General features: G+C 46.7%; 1 non-coding gene across 1 annotated transcript; it reads left to right on the forward strand.

The window, feature by feature from the left end:
- Positions 1-7,898: 7,898 nt before the first annotated feature.
- Positions 7,899-8,001, forward strand: LOC129023335 (U6 spliceosomal RNA). The gene has a single exon (XR_008496770.1). It is a non-coding gene; the product is annotated as a U6 spliceosomal RNA (small nuclear RNA).
- The last annotated feature ends 250 nt before the right edge of the window (positions 8,002-8,251 follow it).

The following is an 8,251-nucleotide window of genomic DNA, read 5'->3' on the forward strand; positions in this document are numbered from 1 at the left end:
TTGCCCTCTGAGGCTCCCAAACCCACTACACCTGGCCTAAACTCACCTCTCCAGGAGATAAGCAGAGCTCAGAGGATTGTGTGTGTTTCCCATATTTCTCTGCTTAAAAGTTTCTTTCAGGCCAGGTGCAGTGGCTCACGCCTGTAATCCCAGCACGCCACCTTCGGAGGCGGAGGTGGGCGGATCACTTGATGTCAGGAGTCTGAGACCACCTTGGCCAATATGGTGAAACCCTGTCTCTACTAAAAATACAAAAATTAGCTGGGTGTGGTGGCTCACGCCTGTAGTCTCAACTACTTGGGAGGCTGAGGCAGGAGAATCGCTTGAACCCGGGAGGCGGAGGTTTCAGTGAGCCAAGGTTGTGCCACTGTACTCCAGCCTGGGCAACAAAAGCAAGACTCCGTCTCAAAAAAAAAAAAAGTTTATTTCAATAAGCCCTGTGCATTTTTACCATGGGGTGCTGGCAAGGAATGCCTCCTCTGCGCAACACTGCCCTGAACACTCCCCAAAGGGCAGTGGCACTTCTTGGAAGAGTGCAGGGCACCATACCTGCAGCTGTATTTTTCTCCTAAAACTGGATGGGTCTCTAAATGCATAATTACTAGGACCATGTTACTATCCCAATGAATTGACTTCTGCATTCTGAGCTCAGGATTAACATTTACCCATTTTAGTGTGACCACATTTCATCTCCAACTTTCATTCTCTCCTATGTAAGTACCGCAGCTCCTGTTTCTTTATATACTACACAAATATTTTACTGGCCGGGCGTGGTGGCTCACACCTGTAATCCCAACACTTTGGGAGGCCAAGGCAGGCAGATCACCTGAAGTCAGGAATTCGAGACCAGCCTGGCCAACGTGGTGAAACCCCGTTTCTACTAAAAACACAAAAATCAGCTGGGTGTGGTTGCAGGCACCTGTAATCCCAGCTACTCTGGAGGCTGAGGCAGGAGAATAGCTTGAACCCAGGAGACGGCGGTTGCAGTGAGCTGAGATAGTGCCACTGCACTCCAGCCTGGGCGACAGAGCAAGACTCTGTCTCAAAAAAAAAAAAAATATATATATATATATATAGCTAAACAATAATCTTTGTAGTGGTTTATGCAAATCTCTTGTTACATTTGCCACCATTCATTTCCTCCACAAACTATGCTTGGAGATAAAACAGTGAGTTCTTGGCCTCAAAAATGTGCCAACTCTGTAACGTAATTCAAATGATTGGGCAGACCAAAAGATACTATTCTCACACTCTTCCTCCTGAATCATTTAAAAAAAATATATTCATCTTACACTCAGGCTCCTCTTGAACGCCTGTGTGGGCTCTGTTTATCATGCCAACCCAGTTTTGTCTTTGTTTTTGTTTTGAGACGGAGTCTCTATCTTGTTGTCCAGGCTGGAGTACAGTGGCACAACCTCGGTTCACTAAAACCTCTGCCTTCCAGGTTCAAGCGATTCTCCTGCCTCAGCTTCCCAAGTAGCTAGGATTACAGGTGCCTGCCACCACGCCCGGCTACTTTTTGTATTTTTAGTAGAGACGGGGTTTCACTATGTTGGCCAGGCAGGTCTTGAACTCCTGACTTCAGGCGATCCACCCGCCTCGGCCTCCCAAAGTGCTGGGATTGCAGGCGTAAGCCACCACGCCCGGCACCAGTTTTTATCATTTGTTCTCCATAGCTTCATCTCCGGTTGGCATCACGGCACAGAGAAGCAGGCCACTCTCTGGGACCAGGTTGAATCTCTCCAAGGAACAAATGCTGCTACTGCAAGGGTGTTTCTTAAGGCAACCATAAGTTTTTATTCTGGGGACTTGTTCAGGCATTTAAAATAATTATTAAAATTGTTGAAACTTTAAGTTTTTTGCTTTATACAATTTCCGACCTTTATAGGACAGTTAATTGCTGCACACTTTCTGCTTCTTTCAGGTGCTGGGAACTCCTTGGCAACACACGTTTCTCATCCCTTCACCACCAACACATTTTCACGTGCAGATGTTCCAATGACAACACTCCCATTAGTTTCTACTTGTGGGGGACCAAACCTCTTGCTTGAGTCAGACTTAGAAATAAGCAACTATATAAGCAGAGAACTGACAAGAGGGAAATTTTTGTCCACTAAGGATTCATCTTGAGCAAAGTTACTTGTCTTACACAAAGAGGGTTGAGGCTAGGCGCAGTGGCCCAAACCTGTAATCCCAGCACTTTGGGAGGCTGAGGCTGGTAGATTGCGTGAGCCCAGGAGTTCAAGGCCAGCCTGGGAAACATAGTGAGACCCCTATCACTACAAAAAATACAAAAATTAGCCAGGCACTGTGGCGCACACCCATAGTAGTCCCAGCTACTGGGAGGCTGAGGTGGGAGGATCACCTGAGCCTGGGAGGTTGAGGCTGCAGTGATCCATGATTGCACCACTGCACTCCAGCTTGGGTGACAGAGTACGACCCTGTCTCAAAAAAAAAAAAAAATTTGGTTTTATGAAGCTTTGTGAATCTCCTGATAGGCCTTAGTACAATTAAACACAATGAAGACAATTGCTTTCTACTTACATGGGGCCTGGGGATTATTTCCCATTCACTAAGCCATTTCTTCTTCCTGGGTGCACAGGAAGACTCCATTTCCCAGTGGCCCTTGCTAGGGTGAGATCATGTGACTGAGTTCTTGCCAATATGGATGTGAGTGGAAGTGATGGTTGCTATCAGTTCAGCGTGTTGGAGCAGGTGTGAGCTCTTCACACTCTTGCTCTCTCATCAGGGGCTGTTAGCAAATAACTTCCAGATGGCAGATCTGTGACAGGGAAGCATACTGGATTCCTGAGTTGCTGCAGGAGGAGAGCCACCTGACCTCTGGACTGAAGGGAGCCACTTTTTGTGTTTGCCCCCTGAGCTTTGGGGATTACTTGTGCCCTTGGCCCACCCTGATTAACAGGACACACTTCTGCGATGCTACAGGGACCTTAGATATCTGAGCCCCGCACTGTGCCCCTAGAGACCTCATTCTGGGCTGCGTCAATCTATTAATCAATAATCAAGGAGTATAATCATTCTTGGAAGCATCTCATTAACATGGGAGATTAGGATGCATTTCTCATGAACTTAAGAGCTCTCCTTTGAAACTCAGTCAGTAAGTAGGTACCGAGTTCCCCTCTTTGGCCAGCTCACAGTGTCCATTTCAGACCCAAAAAGGAATTCAAGGTGTCAGAGGCATTCGAACTAGAGCAACTCCATCTTGAACAGGAGCTGGGTAAAATAAGGCTGAGACCTACTAGGCTGCATTCCCAGGAGGTTAAGGCATCCTTAGTTACAGGATGAGATAGGAGGTTGGCACAAGATACAGGTCACAAAGACCTTCCTGATAAAATAGCATGCGGTAAAGAAGCCGGCCAAATCCCACCAAAACCAAGATGGTGACGAAAGTGATTTCTAGTCATCCTCACGGCTCATTAGATACTAATTTTTGTGCATTAGCATATGCTAAGAGACCCTCCCACCAGCGCCATGACAGTTTACAAATGCCATGGCAATGTTAGGAAGTTACCCTACATGGTCTAAAAAGGGGAGGAACCCTCAGTCCCAGGAAATGCCCACCTCTTTCCTGGAAAACTCACGAATAACCCACCCCTTGTTTAGCACATAACCAAGAAGTAACAGTAAGTACAAGTAGCTGAGCAGTCCACGAGTAGCCATTCTTTATTCCTTTACTTTCCTAATAAACTTGCTTTCACTTTACTGTATGGACTCACTCCGAATTCTTTTTCATGCGATATGCAAGAACCTTCTCTTGGGGTCTAGATTGGGACCCTTTTCCGGTAACAAAGGGAAGAGAATCAGAGTGCTACCTCACTCCGAGTCGTGAACACGAGAAGAGCTTGCTATCTATCATGACTGATATTTTTTTTATCATGGTGTGAATAATTGGCCACTATTCATCAAAAAGCTCCCCAAAAGCAAGAGGCTCTCAGCTGAGAATTCCCCTGCTTCTCCAAATGCACTAATCAGAGACCTCGCTCCTCAGCCTGTGGGGCTGCCATGAGGCCCCTCCCAAAATACCCATCACTGCTCTCCTTGAGGAGCCCCAGGGCTGCTGTAGATTTGTTCTCCACAAGACTCTGAAATGGGCAAAAAGAATACTTATAAAATAATTCCAAAAGCACTTTAAACCTTTGATAAAGAAGACAAGTGATTTTCTATATTCCCATGATAACTATTTCAGTATTATTACATGTAATATATTATTTCATTATAGCTGATCAGAGTCCTTGCATTGACATTAAATGACAACACTGAGACACATGGGCGTGATGGCGGGCACCTGTAATCCCAGCTACTTGGGAGGCTGAGGCAGGAGAATCGCTTGAATCCAGGAAGCAGAGGTTGCAGTGAGCCGAGACAGCGCCACTGCACTCCAGCCTAGCAGCCTAGGCAACAAGAGTAGGACTCCGTCTAAAAAAAAGAAAGTTCCCAGAAGCAGGACCATGCAGGGCAGGTGCCAGGGTGTTCGTGGTGTTCGTGGAAGGGGCTGTGGGGGGAGAAACTTCCTGTACCCTGTAGCACCGGGGTGCCCAGCAGTCTCTGCTATCTGCTCAGCACCCAAGGCCTGTGGCCTTAAACTCATTTTGGAGAGGCTTCCCAGCAGCAGCTGTGCCTGACCGTACTTGGGTGGAGTCTCCACCTCTGAATTCTGTCTCCTTTTCAGAAAGTAACAGTTTTGTACAGTTTTGCCTTTTTGTAAAGTGTAGGCAATTATAATGGTGATACCAACATACACAGTTTAAGTGGTCCCTCTCTCCCTCTCTCCCAAGCTCCATGATGACAGTCTGAGCGGCCCCTCTCTCCCAAGCTCCATGATGAATATTTCTAGGCCCTTTGTGGGCCTCCTCACCACACTCCATGGAGGAGGGCAAGCTGGGGTTCATCTTGCCAGGCTCAGCTCAGTTCCCCTCCTTGGGGTCTGCCCTGGCTCTGCTGTCTTCAGGTGGCTACCCACAGCTCAGTTATTCAGCCTCACGGAACAGGTCTTCTTTACCCTCTCTGCCTTCCTCGGTAGACCGTGGGCTCCTGGGACATAAGGAGTGAATCTTGTGTATGTTGGTGTCTCTGGGACCCAGAACAGAGTTAGACGTAGAGTTGAACAAATAACCTTGAACCGATCTAGTGCTTTTATTTTTTTGTCCAAGATTCCTTGCTCCAAGAAGCTGTTGTAAGTAAGGAGCCAGGTTCCCTTTGTCCCGCTGCGCCCTGGCTAACTCGTGGAATTCCCCTCTCCATCATCACTGGTTTGTGACCTGGGTTGGTCAAATCCATCCCGTCTGCCCTAAAGGCAGTCTCCACACTCTGTGCAAAGATAAGGTTCTCATACAAGGTCTTTCTAGAAGGGGACAGTGCTGGGGAACATTTGCTGCAGAGGTAATGTGTTAGGAGGAAAGTAAGGAAACCAAGTACAACAGAATGAAAGCAAGCTGACCTGCCTCTGGGAATGCTGACTTCTTCAACTTCATGCCTTCCCACTTGACAGGGTTGGTCCCTGAAGGAGGCACTAGCAAGCACTCCTGGGATGAGATCTCATCTTCGAGTGGTCAGAATTCCAGCACAGTGCCAAGAAAACACAGCTCCAGCTCCCCCACTTTTTATAAACAAACTTGTAAACGGCCCTCATCTTAGGGGTGATGTTGCCAGCCCAACCCAGACTTTCCGACTCACTTCGAAACGATGTCGCTGCCAACTTTCCAGCTTAGAAAGAGGGAAACTTCATAAAAGGCTCCATTTCCATTTGGCCTGTGGGGGAGGATGGAATACATGGTGAGTCGGAAGCTATGAACAAAACAAGTTTATAAAAATTCCAAATAAAGAGGCGCCTCCAGTGAAATTAGCCAGATGAAAGTTGACAAAGCTGACGGCCCTGCGTGGGCTGCGGTAATGGGGCGACGTGGGAGGAGGGCTCTGCTGAGAAGGCAGGAGAAACGTGGGGAGACACACGTGGGAGGGGACAGCTCTCAGCATCGCCAAAGAACAGATCCTCCAAGCGAATGATTTAAGGATTTAAATGAGACAGTCAAGGCTTTTTTTTTTTTTTTTTTTTTTTTTTGAGACAGGGTCTCACTCTGTTGCCCAGGCTGGAGCACAGGGGTGTGATCATGACTCACTGCAGCCTTGACCTCCTGGACTCAAGCAATCCTCCTGGCTTGACCTCCTGAGTAGCTGGGACTACAGGCAGGTGCCATCATGCCCAGCTAATTTTTGTATTTTTTGTAGAGATGAGGTCTGACAATGTTGCCCAGGCTGATCTCAAACTCCTGGCTTCAAGCGATCCTCCCACGTTAGCCTCCCAAAGTGTTGGGATTACAGGCATGAGCCACTGCACCCGACCAAGAGTCAAACATTTTAAGTGCTAGATATGACCTCAGCACATCGTCTTCTCCACTCGCCTGCCTCCCAGAAACTTAGAACAATGGCAGGAAAGGAGATGCAAATGAATCATTTCTATTTGTATTTCTATTTTATCTTGTATATTATTATAATTGTGGTCTTTTTTCTAAAGCTCTGTTAAAGGAAAAAAAAAAACCTTCTGAGTTAATTACATAATGTTTAGAGAATATGGTATGTATGATATCAATTCCGTGAAATTTGCTGAGACTTCTTTACAGCCTAAAAACAGAGTCAATTTTTAGAAGTGTTCTACGTATGCTGGAAAAGAATGTGTAGTCTCCACTAGCCAAGCTCCAAATCCAGGCCCCATGAAGAAGGTGTGGACCGGAGAGACTTGAGCAGGGAAGGGGGATGGGGGAAGCTCACTGGCTGACGTCGGTGTAGACTCTGGAGGGTGGGGGTGCCGGGAAACAATGCGTGGCTGATGCAGAAGTACAAAGTAGGCCTGTGTGAGTGGCAACTCCCAGCACACGTGAATTTTATTACCTTTCTTATATTAAGTGTTGAGGACTTTCAACTTCTTGTAATAAGTATGTGGAACTTCTCTTCCAAGTTCCATCCCAAAGGAGGCACAGAGTCAGGAAGATGGCACCCTCAACATGAGGTTCAGTTGTGATCAAGTGAATTGGAGAACACACCTCAGATTTGTGGCCAAATAAGTTCCCTCTCAGGTTAGAAGTATCCCCCAGTCCCAGGCAGGGTCGGACATCTAAAGCCCAATTAGGATCTAAGTCCAGGATCTCCTGATTCAAAGTAAGAGGTAGAGGCCGGGCGTGGTGGCTCACACCTATAATCCCAGCACTGTGGAAGGCCAAGGCAGGTGGATCACTTGAGGTCAGGAGTTGGAGACCAGCCTGGCCAACATAGCGAAACCCCATCTCTGCTAGAAATACAAAAATTAGCCTGCCGTGGTGGTTCATGCTTGTAATCCCAGCTAGTTGGGAGGCTGAGGCAGGAGAATGGCTTGAACCCGGGAGGTGGAGGTTGCAGTGAGCCGAGATCATACCATTGCACTCCAGCCTGGGTGACAGAGAGAGGCGCTGTCTAAAAAAAAAAAAAAGCCGGGCTTGTTGGCTCACGCCTGTAATCCCAGCACTTTGGGAGGCCGAGGCGGGAGGATCACGAGATCAGGAGACAGAGACCATCCTGGTTAACACGGTGAAACCCCATCTCTACTAAAAATATAAAAAATTAGCCAGGCATGGTGGCATGTGCCTGTAGTCCCATCTACTAGGGAGGCTGAGGCAGGAAAATTGCTTGAACCCAGGAGGTGGAGGTTGCAGTGAGCCGAAATGGCACCACTGCACTCCAGCCTGGGCAACAGAGCAAGACTCTGTCTCAAAAAAAAAAAAAAAAAAAAGCCCCCCCCAACACCCCATATACTTACTGCATATTGTGTGTCCTTTCCAAGCACATAAAACAAATATAGAACATTTATAAAAACTGACCAATTATTAGGCCATAAAGAATCTCAGTACTTGCTTTTGCAGCTTGTATTCTAAAATTGGAACGAAGCAGAGATGATTAGCCTGGCTCCTGTGCAAGGATGACCAGCGGGTTCATGAAACGTTTCATACCTTGCACAGTCCCAGGAGATCATTTCATTATCCACTGACTAGCGCTAAAGAAACAGTGTGAGTCAAAGGAAAATGGGTGGCATCCAATATTGAAATTGTGATTTTCACTACAAAAATATATTAGTAAATTGCATAGAACTGATATAACATACACTTTATACTCTGCACACAGTGTAATCAATGTAGAAGTTATTTTTCATGCAGATTTTAAAAACTTCCACAACCTTAAAAATATACAAGAAGAAATCTAAAAA

Source organism: Pongo pygmaeus, chromosome 1, assembly GCF_028885625.2.
Source record: "Pongo pygmaeus isolate AG05252 chromosome 1, NHGRI_mPonPyg2-v2.0_pri, whole genome shotgun sequence".
NCBI classification, from domain to species: domain Eukaryota; kingdom Metazoa; phylum Chordata; class Mammalia; order Primates; family Hominidae; genus Pongo; species Pongo pygmaeus.